This window comes from Pseudophryne corroboree, chromosome 2 (assembly GCF_028390025.1).
Source record: "Pseudophryne corroboree isolate aPseCor3 chromosome 2, aPseCor3.hap2, whole genome shotgun sequence".
Classification (NCBI taxonomy): domain Eukaryota; kingdom Metazoa; phylum Chordata; class Amphibia; order Anura; family Myobatrachidae; genus Pseudophryne; species Pseudophryne corroboree.
In genome coordinates this window covers 104,992,312-105,019,383 of record NC_086445.1, presented here as the reverse complement: position 1 = coordinate 105,019,383, position 27,072 = coordinate 104,992,312, and positions in this window count along the sequence as shown.

Below are 27,072 nucleotides of genomic sequence, written 5' to 3'. Positions count from 1 at the left end.
AACATACTCTGCTCCTGGGCATTGTTCACCCTTGTTTGTCCCTTTCTTTCAGTTGAGACAATGGCAACTCAGCACTCATTATTCTGGAGAGAAACCTGGCCCTATTCATAAACAAAGGTGTATGCCCGTTTCATAGAATCTCAAAGCTTAGTGTAAACAAGGCCATTGTATCTCAGTCTGTGGGAAATTTATGTGTGACTGGGTTCGATTCTCATCCCCTCCCCATTCGTAATATATTTTAAATACAATTTTATATCTATATTCTACTTCTGCACATAACTATACGCAGGAGCAAGCGATATTTTCCTAACTAACACCGAAATGTTACCCTAAAAATACCCTACAGCTGGATACCAGACATCACCTACCAACCTTTGTCTGACCCTTCCTATCATGCAAAGACGAATCCCTCTGTCCAGGAACTGTTTAAACTAACATTACTCACTGACATGATCTAAGGGAACTATGTCTACAAAATGCACTATTTGGGTTAAATATGCTACGTTCGAGTCGCACGCTACACGCTCACAAACTCCGCCGTAAATACACATATCATGCGCACAAGTCGCTGGAGCGTATCTTACGCAACTTGCGGGTATGTGTTTGCAGGGGGGACCGGGTGCACGAGCAGCGTGCATGTGCATGAGGGGTTAGTACAATGGATATGTATAACAATATTTTTCGACTTTGACAGTCGACCCTTTGGCAGTCAACAATAACTGCCACAATCTAAACATTTAAGCAGAAAAATATACAATACATATGAAATACCTATATATGATTGGGTGGAGGGAGGAGAGGAGTAGGCAAGAAATGTATGTCCTAGTGGGATAGTAAAAGCATGTATGTATGAACTTCATGTCTGGGGGGCATGTATCATCGTGCCGTACATGTTCTAGATAAGCTTTGAGGTATTGCTAAGTATACATTAAATCCTTCTTATCCCGTATTAAGGGTCTGTAAGTGGGCCAGCAAACACTACTGAGCTCTTTTCGGCTTCTTGTTCCAACAAATGGGGTGCACATTAGTTGATGATACATGGAGGGGGGAAAAACATGTGAGTGCTAATATATGTACCTATATCACCTGTCGAATATGTGTGTCACTACCTGAAGATTGTAGAGATGAAGATAAGAATCATGTCACAAATACATTCATATGATAATGTGTGCAATTGTCCTTGGGTGTCTGTTGAAGTCTTGTCCGGATAGGTGTATCCTTGCTGTGGGTGATAATCAAAGTCTTTCAAGTGTCCATATAAAGTCTTTAAAGTCTCTAAAGTGTCTATCAAAGTCTTTTAGAAATGTCCATCGAAGTCTGTAGAAATGTCCATCGAAGTCTGTAGTCTTCTTCCGAATGGATGTCTTTTCGCTTGGGAGAAAAACAAAGGGGAAACGGGTGAAAGAAACGGACCGTGGAATCACGTCTTATCACAACATTGTCTCAATTGATGGATCATAAATTAAACCAGTTGTTGTAACAATGCCCTCGCTCCTTAAACTCATCACTTTGGTACTGCGCTTGCGCTGCATTAAAATCCGAACACATCTAAATATCAAACCAATCATTATGACAACTCCCAGGATACAAAGGAGAAACTTTCCTACATTCACGATAACGTTTTGAGACCATTCTCCTAAACCTGAGAACCAATTGCGTGGGTTCAACCATGAAACCCAGCCGGTCAGTTCATTGCTCACAGCAGTAAGGGTAAGGTTGTGTCTCCTTCGGAACTCTCACTTCAATTGCAAGATATCGTCCATCTTTTGATCTATGACCTCGGTTGGGTCCTCAGTGCTGTTTGTAATATACGTACAGCACTTCACTCCATACTGAGTTGCTAGGGTGACACAATACCCGCCTGTCACCGCTGTGATGTAATTGAGAACCATCCTGTGCTGGATCAGTTCTGTTTTGTAAGCTTGCAATTCCCTCCCAGTATACCTGAAGGTGTCATCATACATCTCGGTGATATTATCTATCAGGTTCGCTAGCGCATGAATATACCTAAAATTTATAATTCCTCTGGCGGTATGGGTGATATCTAACGTGAGTAGGAATTGAATCCCGGTGGATCCGTGGATCAAATCAGAGGCTGCGTGCTCTGTCCTATCTATAAGGTGTCTCTTAACAATGTGTTCGTAGTGAGTGTGAGTGTAAGGAGCTTGAGCATTGCGGTGAACGTCTTTCATCTTATCATGGGTAATGGTCATTACTTCTGGCAACACTCTTCCAATGTAACACAATCCCTCTGAGTTTGGGGCAAGGAACTAATACGCCTTCCTCCCGCATATGAAATATGCATCATCGGGGAGAACATATGGGACAGAATATGACATCACCATATTGCAAACCTTCCAGGTGAAAAACCCTATCCCTAACTCTCTTATTTGTTCAGTACACGTATCAGGCTGTATGATATGCGCACAGTACCCTGGAAATACTTCTTCAACCCGCATGGTCCTACTTCCTAGCGTATACCTGTACCGAAAATATCTCCCACCGTCGGCTATTTGGCGTATAAGTTCTGGGTCTACGGGCATTCTATCGGCTCTGTGTGAAAATGCCATGGTTTGGTTGTCCCATGTCACTTCCCAATTTCCCAGCTTTCGGGGATTGGAAATGTTAAAACATATTAAGGACCTATCCACATGATATTGGTGGAGCTTCAAACTAGGAGGCCTAGAAATATTAAATTTCTTGTCCACCGGTCTCCCACCCCTTAATTCAAGTACCTCATCTAGTGTTAAAGGATACGGTACTAATCCTGACTTCCTCTGACCTTGAGGTACTTGTGAGCACACCCAGCATTCCGTTTGGTTTAAAACCTTACCCACTAATGAGTGATAATCACTCAATGGATGACGGTCCATGTTGATATTAAGGCTGGACTGACATCTCTGGATGCAGCCGTCCTCAACTATGTTTTCACAATTTCTACAGATACAATTTTCTTCAGCCAATAACCCTTCACAATGTCTCCTAGTGTCATGACTACTAGATCGTTTTCTGATACTCGCCTTTGCTCGGTGACTGTGTTGCTCTTGGAATTCTACTAATCCGTCCTTGTCATCAGAACCCATTCCAGATCCTTTCTCGACCTCTCTGGTACTCTCACCGAAATAGACTGCTCTGGTCAACAACAGGGTCAACAGGAAAACCCAGAACACAGTCTCTTGGGGTAAGTCCATCTTGCAGGAGGAGAAAGAAAGAGTGGTAATGGGAGGTAAAGAAAATAATAGAAGGGAATGAAAACTGGTATGATAACCGCCTCTAGTCTTTTTGTTCTCCTTGCTCAGATGCCGTCTCAACAGTGCTGCCTCTCAGTCTTCCTGGAATAGACACTCCAGTGATACGATGTTCTTTCCGAGTCAGCGACTTTTCTGTAGGGAGCATAAATCTTGCATTACCATTTGTTTAACTGTTGTGTGACATACCATCCGTAGAACATGAAAAAACAAAAAGAGAGAGAATAATAAAAAGAAAAAAATTGTCAGATTTCCGTTCACCATCAGGCTGTCACACCAACATGTCTATCGGTATCTCTGCACAGTCTCCCCCACCAGTATTTCCACTCTCCACCCTCTGTGCATGGCCAGGCACAATGATGCTGGTGAGATATACCGGGGTTGGGCAGACCTCTGAAAAGACCGAGTAGACATGTGACGTTTGAGCTGTAGTTCTGTCGGTGAACGTCAGAGATGAAGAGGAAACATTTAAACATAAATCACAGAGTTTACCTGGCCGCCCCTGTATCTACAAAGAGTGACCTACCAACTATATTCACTGTGACGTCAGGTTTTCACTACCTAGGCTAACAATCAATTTCACTGGCTGCAGACTACAGGTGCAGCCCAAAATTTTTCCTATATGATCCCTGATTCCAATTACGTGCGTCATAGCTTTGCTCGTTTTCTTGTCTAGGGGGTCGATATACCTTATGTGGGTCTCTAAATCTGCAGCTCCGTGCATAATGTCCTTCCCTCTGGCAGTTGTAACATTTTACCACATACGACTTACCAACAGGGGTCTGGGGTTTAGGCTGATGTGGCTTCGTTGTCAGGACTTTTATACTTACTGTTATCAGCTTATCCCCCTGTGACTCCCTGTGTTTAATGATGTTCCAATCGTGCTTAACAGCGGACTCTCTTAAGGCAGCCACCGAGATACTTCTCCAGTTAGGTCGAGTGGTTTTTACCCTGGTTCTCAACACTTCCTTTAACCCGTCCATTAATACGGACACAGCTACCTCTCTATGATGCACATTATCCTTAATGTCTTTGATCCCAGTAAATCTAGCCATTACCTCCAGTGCTCGATGGAAATAGTCAGAAGCAGTTTCACCTTCTTTTTGTCTAATGGAGAAGATTTTGTTCCATTTGACAACAGTTGGGAAATGTACTCCTAACTGCAGATTGATTTGTCGTACATTCTCCTGAGTGTATTCCTCAGTGAGAGGTACTTCTGCGTCTAATTTACAATCAGTAATAAATTTTGCAGGGTCAATATTGGAAGGCAGACATACTTGTAGCACTGTTCGACAATCTTTGTTTGTGGGTTCGGTGGCATTACCTAATTCTTTAATAAACCTCTGGCATGCAACTAGATCTTTCCTGGGATCGGGAAATTCAGACACAATTGTCCTCAATTCTGCCCGGGACCAGGGACGATGCATAGCAATGTCCTTGACGGGAGTGACTCCCTGAGCGTCAGTCCTCCCATTGGGGACTGCGATCACCCTGACAGGATTCAGTTCAATTATATCATTTTGTGTTGACTCTACAATGTGAGGTGCTATTGTCTGTGCATAATGTACAATACCGCACTTACCTGTGGAAACGACCTCACCTGACCCTCCGCTAGGGGGCTTTACTATTGCTCTTACCGATTGGGCCGTGCCCACCTGGGTGTCCTGTATGGTGATTGCTAGAGAAAGTGCCGACATCGTGCTGGGCTCACTTTCTTGCTTGGAATCCTGAGGGAAGTTTAAAATGGGGTGCAACTTGCACGGGTTAGAATTTATACATTTATTAAGTTTACTCTTATCATCATTAATACATTTATTAATTGCACTATTATCGTCATATACCAGTATGCCATTCTCTGTAGCCATTATCTCTCCTGTTGTGTACGGTGGTGGTGCGGTTGCTATCAGTTTCCTGCTAGGGTTAGAACCAGCTGTGTAAGCTAGTTCCCTCTGCATATCACTCTCTCGTTGCCATAAATGTAAACAGTTTGTGTGTCTGATCCTCTGTTTTTGGGATTTTATCAGACAGATCCTAAGCCTTAAATTATGCAATACCTCTGAGTCAAAACTACCTATCCCAGGAAATGGTGCTTTATCCCCCACAGTCATTCGTGTCCATTCATCACAAAAGGTCTCAGTGTGGGGACCATACTTCCCCCACATTACTAACCGAGCTGACCCCCTGGGTCTGAAATCTGCAGTCTGAACCCTGACTGCTGAACGTCCCTGTGTTGTGCACTTGGCTTCCATTGTGGACCTTTTTAACACGGGAAAACTTCCTAAAATGCACCAAACACAGTAGTCTACAGTGGAAATCCTTAAAGCTCTTCCACTGAACTTCTTCTGCTCCGAGTACCACGGATCCGCCTTCTTTAGCAGACACGTGTAGGTGTTGCAGGCCCTTCCTCTCAAGATTTTCCTGAGAGACCGGCAAAAATTCCCTAAACCTTTACTTTACACAAATCACGCTTGCATGTGCTTCCTATAACGCATATGATGACGAGATTTATGCACAAATATGCAAAACCTCGTATCACGTTGCATCACGTGTTGCCCATACAACCGTGCGGTCCAATCGTACCGCTTATAGACACTTGCTATCTATAAGTGGTAGGATCACTGGAGTCTCCCTACTGTGCTCCAAAACAGCCGAAGCGTAATACCACGAAAACTCTATCACACTCCGTCGCACGTGTACACCTGGACCGTGCTCACCACGTTTTCACCTAGACCGTGCTTCACCAAGCTTCACCAAGTTTCACCAAGATCACCAAGACCACCAAGCGGGGTTCAATATATTCACACCCTATTCAGCCCACACTAACATTTTATAGTTTTCTGATCAGAAAAATCCTTTCCTGTTAACTGATAGCTTTCCCCAGAGGTAATACAGAAAAAAAGTTTTTTAAACTAAAATTTGGACACTGATCAATTTGTGCTATTATCGCGTGGCTACCGTCTCGCCTAAACTGAAACAATGCTATTGTGTGATTTGTATTTAGTGGGCGAATCTGTACGCACGTTGCGTAAAATACGCCACGTGTGTAGGCCTTTGCGTTGCGTACGCAGTCTCGCACGCTGTCCGAGACACGTGTACAAAGGCCGGATACGTCCGCAGTAATGCAAATACCACACTGCTATAAATGTAAACGATATTTAACTATAATCGCTTACCAACACCACACAGTATCTCCTGTATAAACCTTATAACTAGGCCAGGCTGCGTGTGTGTTTTACATGTACTCCCTTAAATATTACTCTATGTTTTTAACTAAATAGCAACAAATTTCTCAGCACGGGTCAAAATGTATCTAATGATCAATGCTAATGGCAACAAGCGAATAGATATGCAGGATACACAAATAAAATACAGGTGTGTGCGTGTGTTACGTGTGTTGCGTGCGCAGTTGGCACTCAACAGAAATTTAACAGATTTAAAAAAACAATAGCTTAACGTTCTTACCTTTCGGATCCCACCAGCATCCCTACAAACCATGCGGAGCAGACGCTTATCTAATCAGCACCAGTGTATCCACCTGACCATGAGAAGGCTAGCCGGGGATACCTTTATACCTTCCCGCCCTTTGCTGATAGATAAAGTCTGCCTTGTCCTGCTAGGCTGCAGATATGAGGAGGACCGGACGATACTCCCAATTGATAATGTCAAATATTACCTTAAAACATAAAGCTATACACTATTACCGTGGAGCCGCTATGGCCGCTAGACTAATTACACACTCTACGTACTAAGTACGCTATTTGCATACTGAGTACCGTATGGATACGCACTTAGCGTATCAGACGCTGTGCCGTGGGCGCGACGCACACGCGGCGCGGACGCACACAGAGTGATATACAGTAAACCTTAAGTGATGAAAGAATGTAAGGATATGCTTATACTTTAAACCTTAGCAGCCTAGTACTGCAACGATGTAATACCTTTAAAACCTTAAGTAGCGCTGGCGGCATGAAGTACCCGCAGTGCTTACACCTTAACAATGCTTATACACCTTATACCGATTAATACGCTATGAAAGCCCTTTGCAGGAAAGTGAAAACACAACACCGGTTTGTGGTAAACCACTGGGCTCTAACACCGCAGTGGATTATTCTGAGAAAAGGGGTAAACAGATACAAGTTATACACTACAGGCTAACAAGGAAATCTAAACAGAATAATAGAGAATAATGGCTACAGAGAATATACATACGTGGGGAATCGTTCGCAAGCACGTCTTGGACCAGTCCTCAGCTATCAGATAGAAAGCCTTCAGAGTCTTTGATAGTGACCTGGCCTGCTGCTCGCTCTTTATTCAGTAGCTCAAGACATAATACAATAGACACTATGTGCTCTTCTTCCATTGGTTAGGGGGTGGGACATGTCCTGCACCGGGGACCATTGGTTAGTTCAAGAAGTGGGCGATGGCTAGGACTTGGGATGTGGAGTTCCCGCCCCCTAATCAGTTTAAACCCATCACATTAAACATAAATCCGATATTATTAATATCTTAATGAGGTAAATTTTAACAATGTTCTTATTCCCACCAGATTAATGTTCACGTGACTCTGAACAATATGAACCCACACATGATATTACTATCTATCTCAATCTTCAAGATATTCATATATCCACATATTCATATATATATGAAATGGAAAAAGATTCTCGTGGGAGCCAATACGCCTTTAGTATGACAATGATTAAAAGTTTTTATTCATACATAAACAAACGATATTTATATCCTAAACATTCGTCATTGGTACAAATTTCTAAAAATTAAAGAAAACAATATTACAATCTTATACATAAACATATTTCGGTTGATGTGAGGAATTTACAGTCAGGTGATCACAGTCAGAACTTGAAAGAGATATGTCTCCAACCAGATGCTTGTGGTAAAGGCTTTATTAACCCGATGTCGCGAAAGCCAACGCGTTTCGTCCGTTAGGACTTCATCAGGGGTTTACAATCAGTTCTTATAATAGAATGGATTACCACTGGTTAGAACTGGTTAGAATGTTCAATGTTACATCCAATCACACGTTCGATTCAATAAATATGGTATCTAAATAGACTTCATCGTAACAGAAAATAACAATTAGGTTGAAGTTAGATGATGTTATATTCCTTTTTCACAGGAACAAGCACAACCTCACTGGATCCCAACCACAGGTTGGGATCCAGTGAGGTTGTGCTTGTTCCTGTGAAAAAGGAATATAATATCATCTAACTTCAACCTAATTGTTATTTTCTGTGACGATGAAGTCTATTTAGATACCATATTTATTGAATCGAACGTGTGATTGGATGTAACATTGAACATTCTAACCAGTTCTAACCAGTGGTAATCCATACTATTATAAGAACTGATTGTAAACCCCTGATGTAGTCCTAACAGACGAAACGCGTTGGGTTTCGCGACATCGGGTTAATAAAGCCTTTACCACAAGCATCTGGTTGGAGACATATCTCTTTCAAGTTCTGACTGTGATCACCTGACTGTAAATTCCTCACATCAACCGAAATATGTTTATGTATAAGATTGTAATATTGTTTTCTTTAATTTTTAGAAATTTGTACCAATGACGAATGTTTAGGATATAAATATCGTTTGTTTATGTATGAATAAAAACTTTTAATCATTGTCATACTAAAGGCGTATTGGCTCCCACGAGAATCTTTTTCCATTTCAAATCTACTCTTAATACCTCATCTGACAGAGGGTATTTCTTAGTGGTTTGAGACTAGTGGTATAGCGCAAAAAAGGGGTTAATCTTTGTTTTGTGTTATATATATATATATATATATATATATATATATATATATACACTAGAGATGAGCGCCTGAAATTTTTCGGGTTTTGTGTTTTGGTTTTGGGTTCGGTTCCGCGGCCGTGTTTTGGGTTCGAACGCGTTTTGGCAAAACCTCACCGAATTATTTTTGTCGGATTCGGGTGTGTTTTGGATTCGGGTGTTTTTTTCCAAAAACACTAAAAAACAGCTTAAATCATAGAATTTGGGGGTCATTTTGATCCCAAAGTATTATTAACCTCAAAAACCATAATTTACACTCATTTTCAGTCTATTCTGAATACCTCACACCTCACAATATTATTTTTAGTCCTAAAATTTGCACCGAGGTCGCTGTGTGAGTAAGATAAGCGACCCTAGTGGCCGACACAAACACCGGGCCCATCTAGGAGTGGCACTGCAGTGTCACGCAGGATGTCCCTTCCAAAAAACCCTCCCCAAACAGCACATGATGCAAAGAAAAAAAGAGGCGCAATGAGGTAGCTGTGTGAGTAAGATTAGCGACCCTAGTGGCCGACACAAACACCGGGCCCATCTAGGAGTGGCACTGCAGTGTCACGCAGGATGGCCCTTCCAAAAAACCCTCCCCAAACAGCACATGACGCAAAGAAAAAAAGAGGCGCAATGAGGTAGCTGACTGTGTGAGTAAGATTAGCGACCCTAGTGGCCGACACAAACACCGGGCACATCTAGGAGTGGCACTGCAGTGTCACGCAGGATGTCCCTTCCAAAAAACCCTCCCCAAACAGCACATGACGCAAAGAAAAAAAGAGGCGCAATGAGGTAGCTGTGTGAGTAAGATTAGCGACCCTAGTGGCCGACACAAACACCGGGCCCATCTAGGAGTGGCACTGCAGTGTCACGCAGGATGTCCCTTCCAAAAAACCCTCCCCAATCAGCACATGATGCAAAGAAAAAGAAAAGAAAAAAGAGGTGCAAGATGGAATTATCCTTGGGCCCTCCCACCCACCCTTATGTTGTATAAACAAAACAGGACATGCACACTTTAACCAACCCATCATTTCAGTGACAGGGTCTGCCACACGACTGTGACTGATATGACGGGTTGGTTTGGACCCCCCCCAAAAAAGAAGCAATTAATCTCTCCTTGCACAAACTGGCTCTACAGAGGCAAGATGTCCACCTCATCTTCACCCTCCGATATATCACCGTGTACATCCCCCTCCTCACAGATTATCAATTCGTCCCCACTGGAATCCACCATCTCAGCTCCCTGTGTACTTTGTGGAGGCAATTGCTGCTGGTCAATGTCTCCGCGGAGGAATTGATTATAATTCATTTTAATGAACATCATCTTCTCCACATTTTCTGGATGTAACCTCGTACGCCGATTGCTGACAAGGTGAGCGGCGGCACTAAACACTCTTTCGGAGTACACACTTGTGGGAGGGCAACTTAGGTAGAATAAAGCCAGTTTGTGCAAGGGCCTCCAAATTGCCTCTTTTTCCTGCCAGTATAAGTACGGACTGTGTGACGTGCCTACTTGGATGCGGTCACTCATATAATCCTCCACCATTCTATCAATGTTGAGAGAATCATATGCAGTGACAGTAGACGACATGTCCGTAATCGTTGTCAGGTCCTTCAGTCCGGACCAGATGTCAGCATCAGCAGTCGCTCCAGACTGCCCTGCATCACCGCCAGCGGGTGGGCTCGGAATTCTGAGCCTTTTCCTCGCACCCCCAGTTGCGGGAGAATGTGAAGGAGGAGATGTTGACAGGTCGCGTTCCGCTTGACTTGACAATTTTGTCACCAGCAGGTCTTTCAACCCCAGCAGACCTGTGTCTGCCGGAAAGAGAGATCCAAGGTAGGCTTTAAATCTAGGATCGAGCACGGTGGCCAAAATGTAGTGCTCTGATTTCAACAGATTGACCACCCGTGAATCCTTGTTAAGCGAATTAAGGGCTGCATCCACAAGTCCCACATGCCTAGCGGAATCGCTCCGTGTTAGCTCCTTCTTCAATGCCTCCAGCTTCTTCTGCAAAAGCCTGATGAGGGGAATGACCTGACTCAGGCTGGCAGTGTCTGAACTGACTTCACGTGTGGCAAGTTCAAAGGGCATCAGAACCTTGCACAACGTTGAAATCATTCTCCACTGCACTTGAGACAGGTGCATTCCATCTCCTATATCGTGCTCAATTGTATAGGCTTGAATGGCCTTTTGCTGCTCCTCCAACCTCTGAAGCATATAGAGGGTTGAATTCCACCTCGTTACCACTTCTTGCTTCAGATGATGGCAGGGCAGGTTCAGTAGTTTTTGGTGGTGCTCCAGTCTTCTGTACGTGGTGCCTGTACGCCGAAAGTGTCCCGCAATTCTTCTGGCCACCGACAGCATCTCTTGCACACCCCTGTCGTTTTTTAAAAAATTCTGCACCACCAAATTCAAGGTATGTGCAAAACATGGGACGTGCTGGAATTTGCCCATATTTAATGCACACACAATATTGCTGGCGTTGTCCGATGCCACAAATCCACAGGAGAGTCCAATTGGGGTAAGCCATTCCGCGATGATCTTCCTCAGTTGCCGTAAGAGGTTTTCAGCTGTGTGCGTATTCTGGAAAGCGGTGATACAAAGCGTAGCCTGCCTAGGAAAGAGTTGGCGTTTGCGAGATGCTGCTACTGGTGCCGCCGCTGCTGTTCTTGCGGCGGGAGTCCATACATCTACCCAGTGGGCTGTCACAGTCATATAGTCCTGACCCTGCCCTGCTCCACTTGTCCACATGTCCGTGGTTAAGTGGACATTGGGTACAACTGCATTTTTTAGGACACTGGTGAGTCTTTTTCTGACGTCCGTGTACATTCTCGGTATCGCCTGCCTAGAGAAGTGGAACCTAGATGGTATTTGGTAACGGGGGCACACTGCCTCAATAAATTGTCTAGTTCCCTGTGAACTAACGGCGGATACCGGACGCACGTCTAACACCAACATAGTTGTCAAGGACTCAGTTATCCGCTTTGCAGTAGGATGACTGCTGTGATATTTCATCTTCCTCGCAAAGGACTGTTGAACAGTCAATTGCTTACTGGAAGTAGTACAAGTGGGCTTACGACTTCCCCTCTGGGATGACCATCGACTCCCAGCGGCAACAACAGCAGCGCCAGCAGCAGTAGGCGTTACACGCAAGGATGCATCGGAGGAATCCCAGGCAGGAGAGGACTCGTCAGACTTGCCAGTGACATGGCCTGCAGGACTATTGGCATTCCTGGGGAAGGAGGACATTGACACTGAGGGAGTTGGTGGGGTGGTTTGCGTGAGCTTGGTTACAAGAGGAAGGGATTTACTGGTCAGTGGACTGCTTCCGCTGTCACCCAAAGTTTTTGAACTTGTCACTGACTTATTATGAATGCGCTGCAGGTGACGTATAAGGGAGGATGTTCCGAGGTGGTTAACGTCCTTACCCCTACTTATTACAGCTTGACAAAGGGAACACACGGCTTGACACCTGTTGTCCGCATTTCTGGTGAAATACCTCCACACCGAAGAGCTGATTTTTTTGGTATTTTCACCTGGCATGTCAACGGCCATATTCCTCCCACGGACAACAGGTGTCTCCCCGGGTGCCTGACTTAAACAAACCACCTCACCATCAGAATCCTTCTGGTCAATTTCCTCCCCAGCGCCAGCAACACCCATATCCTCCTCATCCTGGTGTACTTCAACACTGACATCTTCAATCTGACTATCAGGAACTGGACTGCGGGTGCTCCTTCCAGCACTTGCAGGGGGCATGCAAATAGTGGAAGGCGCATGCTCTTCACGTCCAGTGTTGGGAAGGTCAGGCATCGCAAACGACACAATTGGACTCTCCTTGTGGATTTGGGATTTCAAAGAACGCACAGTTCTTTGCGGTGCTTTTGCCAGCTTGAGTCTTTTCAGTTTTCTAGCGAGAGGCTGAGTGCTTCCATCCTCATGTGAAGCTGAACCACTAGCCATGAACATAGGCCAGGGCCTCAGCCGTTCCTTGCCACTCCGTGTGGTAAATGGCATATTGGCAAGTTTACGCTTCTCCTCCGACAATTTTATTTTAGGTTTTGGAGTCCTTTTTTTTCTGATATTTGGTGTTTTGGATTTGACATGCTCTGTACTATGACATTGGGCATCGGCCTTGGCAGACGACGTTGCTGGCATTTCATCGTCTCGGCCATGACTAGTGGCAGCAGCTTCAGCACGAGGTGGAAGTGGATCTTGATCTTTCCCTAATTTTGGAACCTCAACTTTTTTGTTCTCCATATTTTATAGGCAGAACTAAAAGGCACCTCAGGTAAACAATGGAGATGGATGGATTGGATACTAGTATACAATTATGGACGGACTGCCACGGTTAGGTGGTATAAAAAAACCACGGTTAGGTGGTATATATTGTAATACAATTATGGATGGACGGACTGCCTGCCGAGTGCCGACACAGAGGTAGCCACAGCCGTGAACTACCGCACTGTACACTGGTTGATAAAGAGATAGTAGTATACTCGTAACAACTAGTATGACACTATGACGGTATAAAGAATGAAAAAAAAACCACGGTTAGGTGGTATATATTATAATAATACAATTATGGATGGACGGACTGCCTGCCGAGTTCCGACACAGAGGTAGCCACAGCCGTGAACTACCGCACTGTACACTGGTTGATAAAGAGATAGTAGTATACTCGTAACAACTAGTATGACTGACTATGACGGTATAAAGAATGAAAAAAAAACCACGGTTAGGTGGTATATATTGTAATACAATTATGGATGGACGGACTGCCTGCCGAGTTCCGACACAGAGGTAGCCACAGCCGTGAACTACCGCACTGTACACTGGTTGATAAAGAGATAGTAGTATACTCGTAACAACTAGTATGACTGACTATGACGGTATAAAGAATGAAAAAAAAACCACGGTTAGGTGGTATATATTGTAATACAATTATGGATGGACGGACTGCCTGCCGACTGCCGACACAGAGGTAGCCACAGCCGTGAACTACCGCACTGTACACTGGTTGATAAAGAGATAGTAGTATACTCGTAACAACTAGTATGACACTATGACGGTATAAAGAATGAAAAAAAAACCACGGTTAGGTGGTATATATTATAATACAATTATGGATGGACGGACTGCCTGCCGACTGCCGACACAGAGGTAGCCACAGCCGTGAACTACCGCACTGTACACTGGTTGATAAAGAGATAGTAGTATACTCGTAACAACTAGTATGACTGACTATGACGGTATAAAGAATGAAAAAAAAACCACGGTTAGGTGGTATATATTATAATACAATTATGGATGGACGGACTGCCTGCCGACTGCCGACACAGAGGTAGCCACAGCCGTGAACTACCGCACTGTACACTGGTTGATAAAGAGATAGTAGTATACTCGTAACAACTAGTATGACACTATGACGGTATAAAGAATGAAAAAAAAACCACGGTTAGGTGGTATATATTATAATACAATTATGGATGGACGGACTGCCTGCCGACTGCCGACACAGAGGTAGCCACAGCCGTGAACTACCGCACTGTACACTGGTTGATAAAGAGATAGTAGTATACTCGTAACAACTAGTATGACACTATGACGGTATAAAGAATGAAAAAAAAAACCACGGTTAGGTGGTATATATTATAATAATACAATTATGGATGGACGGACTGCCTGCCGACTGCCGACACAGAGGTAGCCACAGCCGTGAACTACCGCACTGTACACTGGTTGATAAAGAGATAGTAGTATACTCGTAACAACTAGTATGACTATGACGACGGTATAAAGAAAGAAAAAAAAATACCACGGTTAGGTGGTATATAATTATACAATTATGGATGGACGGACTGCCTGCCGAGTGCCGACTGCCGACACAGAGGTAGCCACAGCCGTGAACTACCGCACTGTACTGTGTCTGCTGCTAATATAGACTGGTTGATAAAGAGATAGTATACAACAATATACTACTATACTGGTGGTCAGGCACTGGTCACCACTAGTCACACTGGCAGTGGCACTCCTGCAGCAAAAGTGTGCACTGTTTAATTTTAAATTAATATAATATTATGTACTCCTGGCTCCTGCTATAACAACCTGCAGTGCTGCCCAGTCTCCCCCACAATTATTATAAGCTTTTATACATTGATGTGCAGCACACTGGGCTGAGCTGAGTGCACACAGACTGAGTCACACTGTGTGACTGCTGTGTATCGTTTTTTTCAGGCAGAGAACGGATATAGCAGAGAACGGATATATTAAATAAAAGTTAACTTAACAACAACTGCACTGGTCACTGTGGTAAACTCTGTCTGCACAATCTCTCTCTCTCTCTCTCTCTTCTAATCTATTCTAATGGAGAGGACGCCAGCCACGTCCTCTCCCTATCAATCTCAATGCACGTGTGAAAATGGCGGCGACGCGCGGCTCCTTATATAGAATCCGAGTCTCGCGAGAATCCGACAGCGTCATGATGACGTTCGGGCGCGCTCGGGTTAACCGAGCAAGGCGGGAAGATCCGAGTCGCTCGGACCCGTGAAAAAAAAAGTGAAGTTCGTGCGGGTTCGGATTCAAAGAAACCGAACCCGCTCATCTCTAATATACACACATATATATATATATATATATATATACACACACTCCTGCTATTACAATTTGTTAGGAATTATATATTTATTCACACACACATATATATATATATATATATATATATATAAATGAATACCTCTATCTCCATGGATTTTGGACTAGGAATGTTAGTATTCTAAATTCCTATCTGTCTGGTTTTGTTGTGGTTAGCTATTGTTTCTGATCTTCCAAACATACTCTGCTCCTGGGCATTGTTCACCCTTGTTTGTCCTTTTCTTTCAGTTGAGACAATGGCAACTCAGCACTCATTATTCTGGAGAGAAACCTGGCCCTATTCATAAACAAAGGTGTATGCCCATTTCATAGAATCTCAAAGCTTAGTGTAAACAAGGCCATTGTATCTCAGTCTGTGGGAAATTTATGTGTGACTGGGTTCCATTCTCGTCCCCTCCCCATCCGTAATATATTTTAAATACAATTTTATATCTATATTCTACTTCTGCACATAACTATGCGCAGGAGCAAGCGATCTTTTCCTAACTAACACCAAAATGTTACCCTAAAAATACCCTACAGCTGGATACCAGACATCACCTACCAACCTTTGTCTGACCCTTCCTATCATGCAAAGACGAATCCCTCTGTCCAGGAACTGTTTAAACTAACATTACTCGCTGACATGATCTAAGGGAACTATGTCTACAAAATGCACTATTTGGGTTAAATATGCTACGTTCGAGTCGCACGCTACACGCTCACAAACTCTGCCATAAATACACATATCATGCGCACGAGTCGCTGGAGCATCTCTTACGCAACTTGCGGGTATGTGTACGCACGGGGGACCGGGTGCACGAGCAGCGTGCATGTGCATGAGGGGTTAGTACAATGGATATGTATAACAATATTTTTCGACTTTGACACTTCCCACACGTTATTGGGGTTGTGGATGGGACACATGTTCCAATTGTGGCACCAGAACATAATGAGGAAATCTATAGGAACCGGAAACTGTACCACTCTATGAATGTGATGGTTGTTTATGGCCCATCCCTCCAGATCCTGTCCCTGAATGCAACGTACCCCGGGAGTGGGCATGATGCCCATGTCATTCGGCAATCAGGGATCTGGCAAAGATTAAGTATGATGGAAGGCCAAGACATGTGGCTATTGGGTGAGTTTATTTTTTTTGGTGAAATGTTTAATTTTTGTGTGTGATGTTGTTAAAAGATGGCACTTATGATTGTATTCGGTGGTCTTCAGTTTGCCGGATGTTGGGATCCCGGCGCACAGTATACCGGCGCCGGAATTCTGACAGCCGGCATACCAACACTTTATCTCCTTCTTGGGGGTCCATGACCCCCCTGGAGGGAGAATAAATAGCTTGGCGCGCAAGGAGCTCATTTGCGCTCGCCACGCTGTCAGTATGCCGGTGGTCGGGATTCCGGAGCTGGTATGCTGGTCACCGGGAGCCGGCCGCCGGCATACAATACTACACCCGATTATATTATGTTCTTACAGGAGATCGTGAATATCCTGGCACCCCCTGGCTCATGACTCCTTACAGCACACCCATGCCAGGGCCACAGTCCGAGTTTAATTCCGCGCTTACTGCCACTAGACAGCTGGTGGAGCGCACCATTGGGGTCCTGAGGGGCCGCTTCCTTGTGCTCCACCGCACTGGTGGCGACCTCATGTATTCGCCGGAAATGGTAAGTAAAATTGTGGTCCTGTGTGCCATCCTACACAATATTGCCGTGAGGAGTCGGCTGGAGCTTCCTCAATCCGAGGAATTGCCCAGAGAGGATGAGGAGCCTGGGGATGGGTGGACATTCTGATGTGGCACGGAGGCCCAGCGTGGTCATGCCGTTAGGGCCAGAATAGTGCGCCAGCATTTCATGTATGCTAATGTCCTGAACACATTCTCATTTTTGTTAAGCTATAATTAGATGTATTTTATTTATATATTCATTTATTTAGTTACATACAGTATGTAACTATATTTGATAGGAATTTAAGTAATATGTTGGTATGGCCATAATTTAGCTACCCATGGATTATTTAGTGTATGTCTTTTGAGTAGTATCCTAACTTACTGTCAACTTCCTACATCTGTAAATGCTGATAGACCAACAGTATTGTTGCATGTTGTACACATATTTTTAAGAATCCTGCTCGTTTTGGTTTTTCAATTTAAAAAACATTAATATTGAAACATAGAAATAGGAACTTTGTGGTTGTTGCTGTACATATTTCCCATGCACGGCTCTAATTTTTTTTTCTATATTTGGAATACAACCTACCCATACCTACAAACTCATACTACTCTCTGGGATTGTTCAGCTGAATCAGGCCTCGAAATGGGGTGAGTGTTGGGGTGAGAGTTTTTTCGCAGTGCGTCAGCTGCGAACAGTCGCTTATGCATATACAGGGTAAAACACATAACTGTTAAAACACATAATAGTACAGTTATATTAATAAAGTTTATCAATACAGATGACACCATCACAGTTTGACCAATCAACAGTCAGCATACAGTTTAAATATTAGCCCCTGTTGCTAAAACGCCATTGGCACCATGCGAGCCTGTAAATACCAAATTGCTCCCTAACAAATATTTAAAATGTTTGCTCTAATATATACTGTAGACGCCTGCACATCTTATTACCATGTGCCATGAATGTGCGCTATACATCGCAAAACACTGCATCCCATAAGAGAAAACAATACACCCACACATTATCTGAGTTCCAAAGCTCATTGATGTATATATTTTGTTATTAAAAGGATATGTATTCAATATATCACAATGTACAGTATACATATAGTTACATGGTTACAATTTATACAATAAGCAGTTAATGCATACAGTTACAGGCCAGCGATACAATTACCATATCTTTCTCATATAAATTCTTCCCTCCATATCACTCTTTCTCTCTCTGTAAATAAATACAGGAACTGGGCAGACAGCATCTCGAACAGCACCCAGGGAAGGACAGAGACTCCTGTGTGTCTCTTCAGCAATGTGCTATATATTTTGGGGGAGTGCACACATCTAGTCTAAGGGAGGGAACTTTCTTATTCATGATGAGTCACTGGTCTATTCGTATGCTAACCAGGTTCAGCCTTGAAGACATCAAAAGGGCTGGCGTGAGTTTCCTGTCCATTGTTCTACTAAGAGTGACTTTAGCTTTCATACATTTAATCATAACTACTTGTTGCAATGTCCTACAACTTAATAACAAGTATCAAATGAATTTACACATTAATCTGGTTACTGTAATACCAAGCATGACATGTCTATCTTGCTCTGCTCCAATAATACGCATACATGACGTTACTCTATTATATAATTTTAAATCATTATGATGCCTGGCGCTTGATATTATTATAATTATGTGCTGTATGAAATATGTGTCGAATCCATCTCTGTGGCATGTCTGTGTAACTGCGTGTGTTACCATATATTGCTGTGCTCGCTGCGCGTATTTGCAGGCATAGCGACTCATAATGTGTAGAGTCTGTATGTTCTCTCTATGTAATATTTTTGACTTCGACAGTCCACCCTTTGGCAGCAAACAATAACTGCCATCAATTATTAACATAAGAAAAAAATATTTCAGACAATAATCGGTGACCTAAACACAAGTATGTATTCATTTCGCAAATCAGATGTTTGACCATATTTGGGGAAGACAGGGAGGAGGACGAGGCATCCTCTATATGCACTTGGCGGTCACGGGACCACTGGTTGGGTGTGGGACAACATTCAATCTATAGAGTATGCTGGGACAGTGCTTTGGCCTATAATGTCTGATTTGGACGAACATTTCACACATACATGTACCTACGTCTTTGTACACTGATGTTTGCATTCGAATGAGGTTCTGCTGGGTAGATGAAGAAGACACAAACAAATAGTGAAAGTGACATATAAAATTTTCTTGATCTACATATTCCTATCCTTTTTTGAACATTGTTTCCATTTCTGGAACGTATGCTAGGTCTGTTTAATCATTGAACAAGAGTTATAAGTAGTGTCCTTGCTAAATAACATAAACCTTCAGAGTTCGGGGAGAGCCACTCATAAACCTTTCTTCCACATATATTAATGAGCTCTTTATCTGCAATGTGTGAATAGCCATTGTCTGATTGTTCCTGATTACCTCCGAACTCCATAACTACTAGACCTTTGATTTTTCTCTGGCTTTAACAAACTGATCGGCTAATCCTGGGATCCTATAAGGAAATCACTCCTTCCTCCAGAACCAGTTCCAGTCCCACACTCGACTCCTCATAATAAAACCTCGCAAAAATAGAATGTCCTGAAAAAAAAAGGTTTGTCAGCAGGAAAGAGAGAAAAGAGAAATAGAACAAAACAACTCTTGTTCATAACAAATCAATTACAATGACTGGTCTTTCTGCAATCCTTTAGTACGCTCAGGTAGTGTTCAACGGTGCCGCCTAGCAGTCTTCACAGAACATAAATAATATTGTGAGGTGTGAGGTGTACAGAATAGACTGGAAATGAGTGTAAATTATGGTTATTGAGGTTAATAATACTATGGGATCAAAATGACCCCCAAATTCTATGATTTAAGCTGTTTTTGAGGGTTTTTTATAAAAAAACACCCAAATCCAAAACACACCCGAACCCGACAAAAAATTTTCAGGGAAGTTTTGCCAAAACGCGTCCGAATCCAAAACACGGCCGCGGAACCGAATCCAAAACCAAAACACAAAACCCGAAAAATTTCCGGTGCACATCACTACTCCAGGACCAGTTCCAGTCCCACACTCGACTCATAAAAAACCTCGCAAAAATAGAATGTCCTAAAAAAAATGTTTGTCAGCGGGAAAGAGAGAAAACAGAAATAGAACAAAACAACTCTTGATCACAGCAAATCAATTACAATGACTGGTCTTTCTGTGATCCTTTATCACGCTGAGGTAGTGTTCAACAGTGCCGCCTCTCATTCTTCACGGAACAGAGTCTCTGGTGATACTTTTGCGATCTCACTCCATTTACGAGTTCCTTCCGGACTATCGACTTTCCTGCAATGGGAATCGTGGACCCAAATCTCTCTCGGCTACTTTCACTGGGATAGTGCTGTCAACAAAACTTGGTACGGTCCTTCCCACCTATTAGGCAACCTGAGCGTAAGAACAATCACACAGTCTCTTGGTTCACAATCAAGACAGTTAGTATTTGGCATACCAGCAATCAACAGTTTCAAGTTCTTTTGTCAAGTTCTCAAATGCTGGCTCATCTCAATAAGGTACTGTACTGTCACCTCATTTGTGTATTTCTGATTATTGTGCAGATTAATCATGACATGAGGTTGTCTTCCAAAAACAACAAAAAATACACAAATACCAAAACAAAAACAAATTTCGAAGAGGGTGATTCGTTAAGTGAAGATCTGGAAGTGGTTCCGATGCTACATAATACTAGTGGAAGTATCTATGATCACAATAGTACAATTTCAAGCTTTGCTCCTACTTCTAGGGGTACCATTATCTACACACAAATTTCTGCGCAATTTTTTATTTGCGGTAAACACAGCAGCATCCGTGGCGGCAGGAAATGCCTCTACCCAGTTTGTGAAAACATCAGTGCACACCAATACATAACAATAATTCCTAAAGGGTGTTAACTGTACGAAGTCGTTGTGTGTTTGCAATGTAGAGTACCATGAGCATAACTAAAAAAAAAGAAAAAAAAATCTCTAGAGGAGAGAAAGAAGAAGAAAATGAAAAAGAAAATGTCAGGTTTGCCATTCACCAACAGGCTGTCACACCATCATGCATATCGGTGTCTGTACACAGTCTACCTTCACCAGTATTCTCATTCTCCACCCTTTGTGCATGACCAGGCACATTGCAGTAATACTGGTGTCATCGTGCTGGTGAGATATACTGGATTTGGGCAGAACTCTGACGGACCGAGTAGGCATATGGCGTTTGAACTGTAATTGGGTCCATGTATTGTACCCTCCTATCGATGAACGTAAGAGATGATGAGGAAACTTTGAAGAAAAATTACATAGAGGTTAGTAACAGATAAGTTTGTAGAGGCAAAGAGGATTTTACAAACATTTGACAACTGGATTGGGCACTATGGGGAATGACTTTTCTACTAGGTCTACACCCCTAAAAAAAAATTCTATGTGTCGTATCTCTACTGGGACTATCCCAGCCATCAATCCAGTGTCCTGTCCATCCTAAGTTCATAGAGAACCCGGTATCTGTAAGATAATTTCCTCTACCTGTGATGGACATGCATCTAGAACAGTGATATGTAACATTAGTCTTCGTGGGTATCCAACATACTTTGTACTTCCTGGGCGGGAGCACGCTATATGTATACCATATCTAACAAAATTCCTGTTAAGTTAATCAGGGGCCATTTCTGCTAGAGACAGAAGCAAAAGTTTAGAGGCCTCATCTTAACCCCAGCAAGTTTTGTCAAAAGGGTAAAGTTGCATTTATTCCGTTCTTCCCATTAACTGAATCTGTGTTTTCTATATGGCTCGTGATTCCTTACTACCACCAGACGCAATCTCGGGTCTCTCAACCCCACTTTCATGTCCTCCCTCGAGACTTTCCTCTCTCCTCTTTCCACTATGACTTGTCCCAACCAGGCAGCCACCTTCTATAACTCTTCCCTAACCGCTGCTCTCGACTCTGTGGCCCCCCTCTCCTCTGTCCCCCTCCGCCGCTCCAAACCCCAACCCTGGCACACCAAACTAACATGTTTCTTACAAAAATGCTCACGCTCCGCTGAATGCTCCTGGAGGAGATCTCACTCTCTGGCGGACTTCCTCCATTTCAAGTTTATTCTCTCCTCCTACAGCTCTGCTCTTTCCCTCGCCAAGCAATCCTTTTTCCAAGCACTCATCTCTTCTCAGTCCTCCTGTCCACGCCGTCTCTTTGAAACTTTCAACACTCTCCTTCGCCCCCCTCCTCCTCCCCTCCCATCCTCCCTCACTGCCACTGACTTTGCCTCCTTCTTCATCTCCAAAATTGAGGATATCCGACACGACATCTCTCGCCGTCACCCCTCTGCTACCCCCCTGCCCCCTTTATCCCTCCCCTCCATCTATCCCACCCTGTCCTCCTTCCATCCCACTTTAGAAAAGGAAGTCCACTCCCTCATCTTTTCCTCCCCCCCACCACTTGCCCCCTGGACCCCCTTTCCTCCCGTCTTCTCCGCTCCCTCTCCCCCACTGCCTGCTCCCACCTTGCTCACCTCTTTAACCTGTCCCTCTCCACCGGCATCTTCCCCTCACCATTCAAACATGCTCTGGTCTCGCCTATTCTCAAAAAACCCAACCTCGACCCCTCATCACCCACTAACTACCGCCCCATCTCTCTTCTCCCTTTCGCCTCCAAATTACTTGAACGACTAGTCTACAGCCGTCTCACAAGCTACCTCTCTGACAACGCCATCCTCGATCCACTACAATCTGGCTTTCGCCCACTCCACTCAACTGAGACTGCCCTGGTGAAAGTCACCAATGACCTGCTTTCGGCCAAATCCTGGGGCCACTTCTCTCTGCTCATCCTTCTGGACCTCTCTGCTGCCTTTGACACCGTAGATCATCCTCTCCTCCTCGGCACACTCCAAAACGCTGGCCTCTCTAGCACTGTCCTTGACTGGTTTTCTTCTTACCTCACTAACCGCTCCTTCTCTGTGTCTGCCTCAAGCACCACCTCACACCCGTCCATCCTTCCTGTTGGTGTCCCTCAGGGTTCTGTCCTTGGACCCCTTCTGTTCTCCCTGTATACCTCTTCCCTGGGTGCGCTCATTAACTCATTTGGCCTTCAATACCACCTCTATGCTGATGACACACAACTCTACCTCTCATCTCCTGATCTGTCCCCCTCTGTCCTCTCTCAGGTTTCCAGCTGCCTCTCTGCAATCTCCTCCTGGATGTCTGAACGCTCTCTAAAGCTCAACATGGACAAAACGGAACTCATCATCTTCCCCCCATCCAGAGCAACACCCCCAACCAATATCTCCATCATTGTTGACAACACCACCATCTCCCCCGTTCCCCAACTCCGCTGCCTGGGCGTCACTCTTGACTCCTCCCTCTCCTTTGCACCCCACATCCAAGCTCTGGCACAATCCTGTCGTTTCCAGCTACGCAACATTGCTCGTATCAGGCCATATCTCTCCCAGAGTGCAACTAAACTCATCACCCACTCACTGGTCATCTCACGACTTGACTACTGCAATGTCCTCCTCACTGGCCTCGCTTGCTCCCATCTTGCTCCCCTCCAATCTGTCCTGAACTCCGCAGCTAGGCTTATCTTCCTCTCCCGCCGCACCACATCTGCCACTCCCCTTCAACAAAATCTACACTGGCTCCCATTCCCCTACAGAATCCTCTTCAAACTCCTCACCCTCACATACAAGGCCATCTCTAATTCCACTGCTTCCTACATCTCCAACCTCCTTTCCCTTCATACTCCCTCCCGCCCCCTACGGTCGACTAATGACCGTCGCCTCTCCACCGCCCTGGTCACTGCTTCCCATGCACGAGTTCAGGATTTTGCCCGTGCTGCACCCCTTCAGTGGAACGCACTCCCCCGCTCCATTAGACTCTCCCCAACCTTGCAAAGCTTCAAACGGGCACTAAAAACCCACCTATTCATCAAAGCATACCCTCCCGATGCATAACCCAGTGCTTAAGCCGCGCCTCCACCCCCCTGCCTCAGGCCGTGAACATCTCAGCTTTGCTTGCATACTGCCATCAGGCTACCTCCCACTTGCCTGCACCTCTTATCATCTGTCTGTCGCCCCTCCCCAATAGATTGTTAGCTCTTCAGAGCAGGGCCCTCTTTCCTCTTGTTATCTAATCCCTCGTCTCAACACATTTCAATCACAGCTCTCCCCTACTCAACGACCATCTTTATCCTGCTAGTAAAGGCTCATCTCCATCTATGGCCACCAGCCTCTAGTAGTACGATGATCACTCCCTCAATACTTACATCTTAGCTGTATTATGTCTTGAGAATGTGTGGTGCTCTGTTACCTGTACTCTATTTCTGTTATTTATTTACTGTAATGCAATGTTTTGTCCCCTGTACTGTTCTTTGTACGGCGCTGCGAAACACATGTGGCGCCTTATAAATGTAATAATAATAAAATAATATATGTCCCTTGATCCCGTCTATATAAGTTTAATAATGTGGCTTGTTTTCTCTGTCTAGGGGTCTATATTGACTATGTGTCCTACTACTCCTACAATTTCTGGCAAAATGTCCTTCCTTCCTACAAGTGTAACATATTATTGACCTTGACTTACCATTAGGGATCTGGGGTTTGGACTGATGGGTCTTTCCTGTATGTGCCTGTATACTTACCGTCCTCAAACTCTCCTCCTGTTGTTCTCTGCGCCTAGCACTATTCTTGGGATGTTCAATAGCACACTCTCTAAGATTAGCTACTGTGACCCCTTTCCAATTTGGCAAAGAAGTCTGCACCCTGACCCTCAATGCCTTATTGAGCCAGTCCATTAGCACAGAGACAGCCACCTCCCATTTGCCAAATTAGTGTTTACCATTGATCTTATCCAGACTGAGAGTTTTCTATTACTGCAAAAGACAAAAAGAAAAAATTTAACAAGCTTCTAGGTCATGCGAAGTATTCATTAAATCCTTCTCATCCCGTATTAAGGGTCTGTACATGGTCCAACAAACATTTCCGAGCTCATCTTGACTAGGGGCATTGCTAGGAATGAAAACTTCTTATATGGTAACTAAAAGAAATACCCGGGGGTTACCCTGTCTCTGTCCGCTTTCCTACTGGCAAATACTAAAGTGCGGACAGGTTTTCCTCCATTTCTGACGTTACTTTCTTGATTTTATTTTATTTTTGGGTTTACTATACAGTATATGTACACGAATGATACCATACTTACCAGTTCCACTGGTCTCAGCCACTTCCCCCACAGGCTACTGCTCTTCTTTTACCGGTTGGATACTCCCCTGAGTGCATGAGAAATGGCTGAAAACAATCTGGTCACCTCCTAAATAAAACTTCAACATTCATTAGTACATATATAGGTTACAGTCATATTTTTCATATTTTTATTATTTTCTATAGTTTGTATGCTGGCCGTAACTGCTTCCACATCTACATATGGCGGTGTACTTGCAGTCTCTTTTTCTTCCTACTTGTTTATTGTTGCTACAAGTTCAAACAGTTCTTATGTTTCCATTCTTGTCTTATATGACTTTTGGTTAGACATACCACCTGCAATACCTTAGGATCAAACTCACCAACCCCTCTTGCTGCCACAGGTTTAAACAATTTGTACGTATTACCCTTTGTTTTCTGGATTTTATCAGACATATTTTAATACCTACATTCTGCAGTACCTCTGGTTCAAAGCTGCCCACCCTAGGGAATGATGCCCTATCTTCCGCAGTCATACGTACCCATTCATTGCACTTTGAACACCTAGTTCTCTTTGAACGCCTAGTTCTTATAAACCTTGCTGACCCTCTCGGGCCGCAATTCTCCTGCCTGAACCCTGGCTAAACGTCTCTCGCTTGAGCAACTGGCTCCCATATTTGTGGGTCTTGCTGTTCCCACAAACACCAAAATACTCAATGCAAGCAGATGGTGAAAGTTACTCGAGTGCCTTTCACTCGCTCTCGCCCATGCTGGCCAGTACTGCGGTACACTGTTGATAGTGGATCATGATGTACCCAACTTAGGGGTCCTATAAGACCTTACAGCACCGTGATTTCTCTCGGTGGAGGTTCTGTTGGAATATTTTCCTGAGAGAGGCAGCGAAAAATTCCTTTTCGGTATCTTTCCACTGGAATTTTTGTAGGGTGAAAAACAGAGAAATTAGATAACTATTCTTCACCCTTTCCAGTGGAAGCCCACCAGGGAGATTTCCCGACGTTATCAAAGAAAAACCCCTTTGTCTATACAATCATGTCTGCGTAGGCCTTTCCACAGCGCATATGACACAATGGTATCACGTTGTGCTGTGTAGAACACACGGACGTGCAATTCAATTGCACAGCCTATAGATACTAGTTATCTATATGCCCTACGATTGCTGTAGACCACCTGAACACCTAGTTCACTTTGAACACCTAGTTCACTTTGAACACCTAGTTCACTTGGGACTGTGAACACATAGTTCACTTTGAACACTTACAGTAGTTCAATTTGAACACCTAGTTCTTATCATGTAAGGTAGCGAACCCTATGCCACTGGGCCTCTACTAACCCAGTGTACCACGACGGGATCCCGAATTCCCGGGTTCAGCTCCACTCACTCCGCTTTCACTCACTCAAATACACCTGGTTTTTCTGTACAGAAAATTGTTTTACTCCCTTTAGGTCAGTAACTTTATTCCAGAGGTACTTACAGTTTTTAAACTAAATT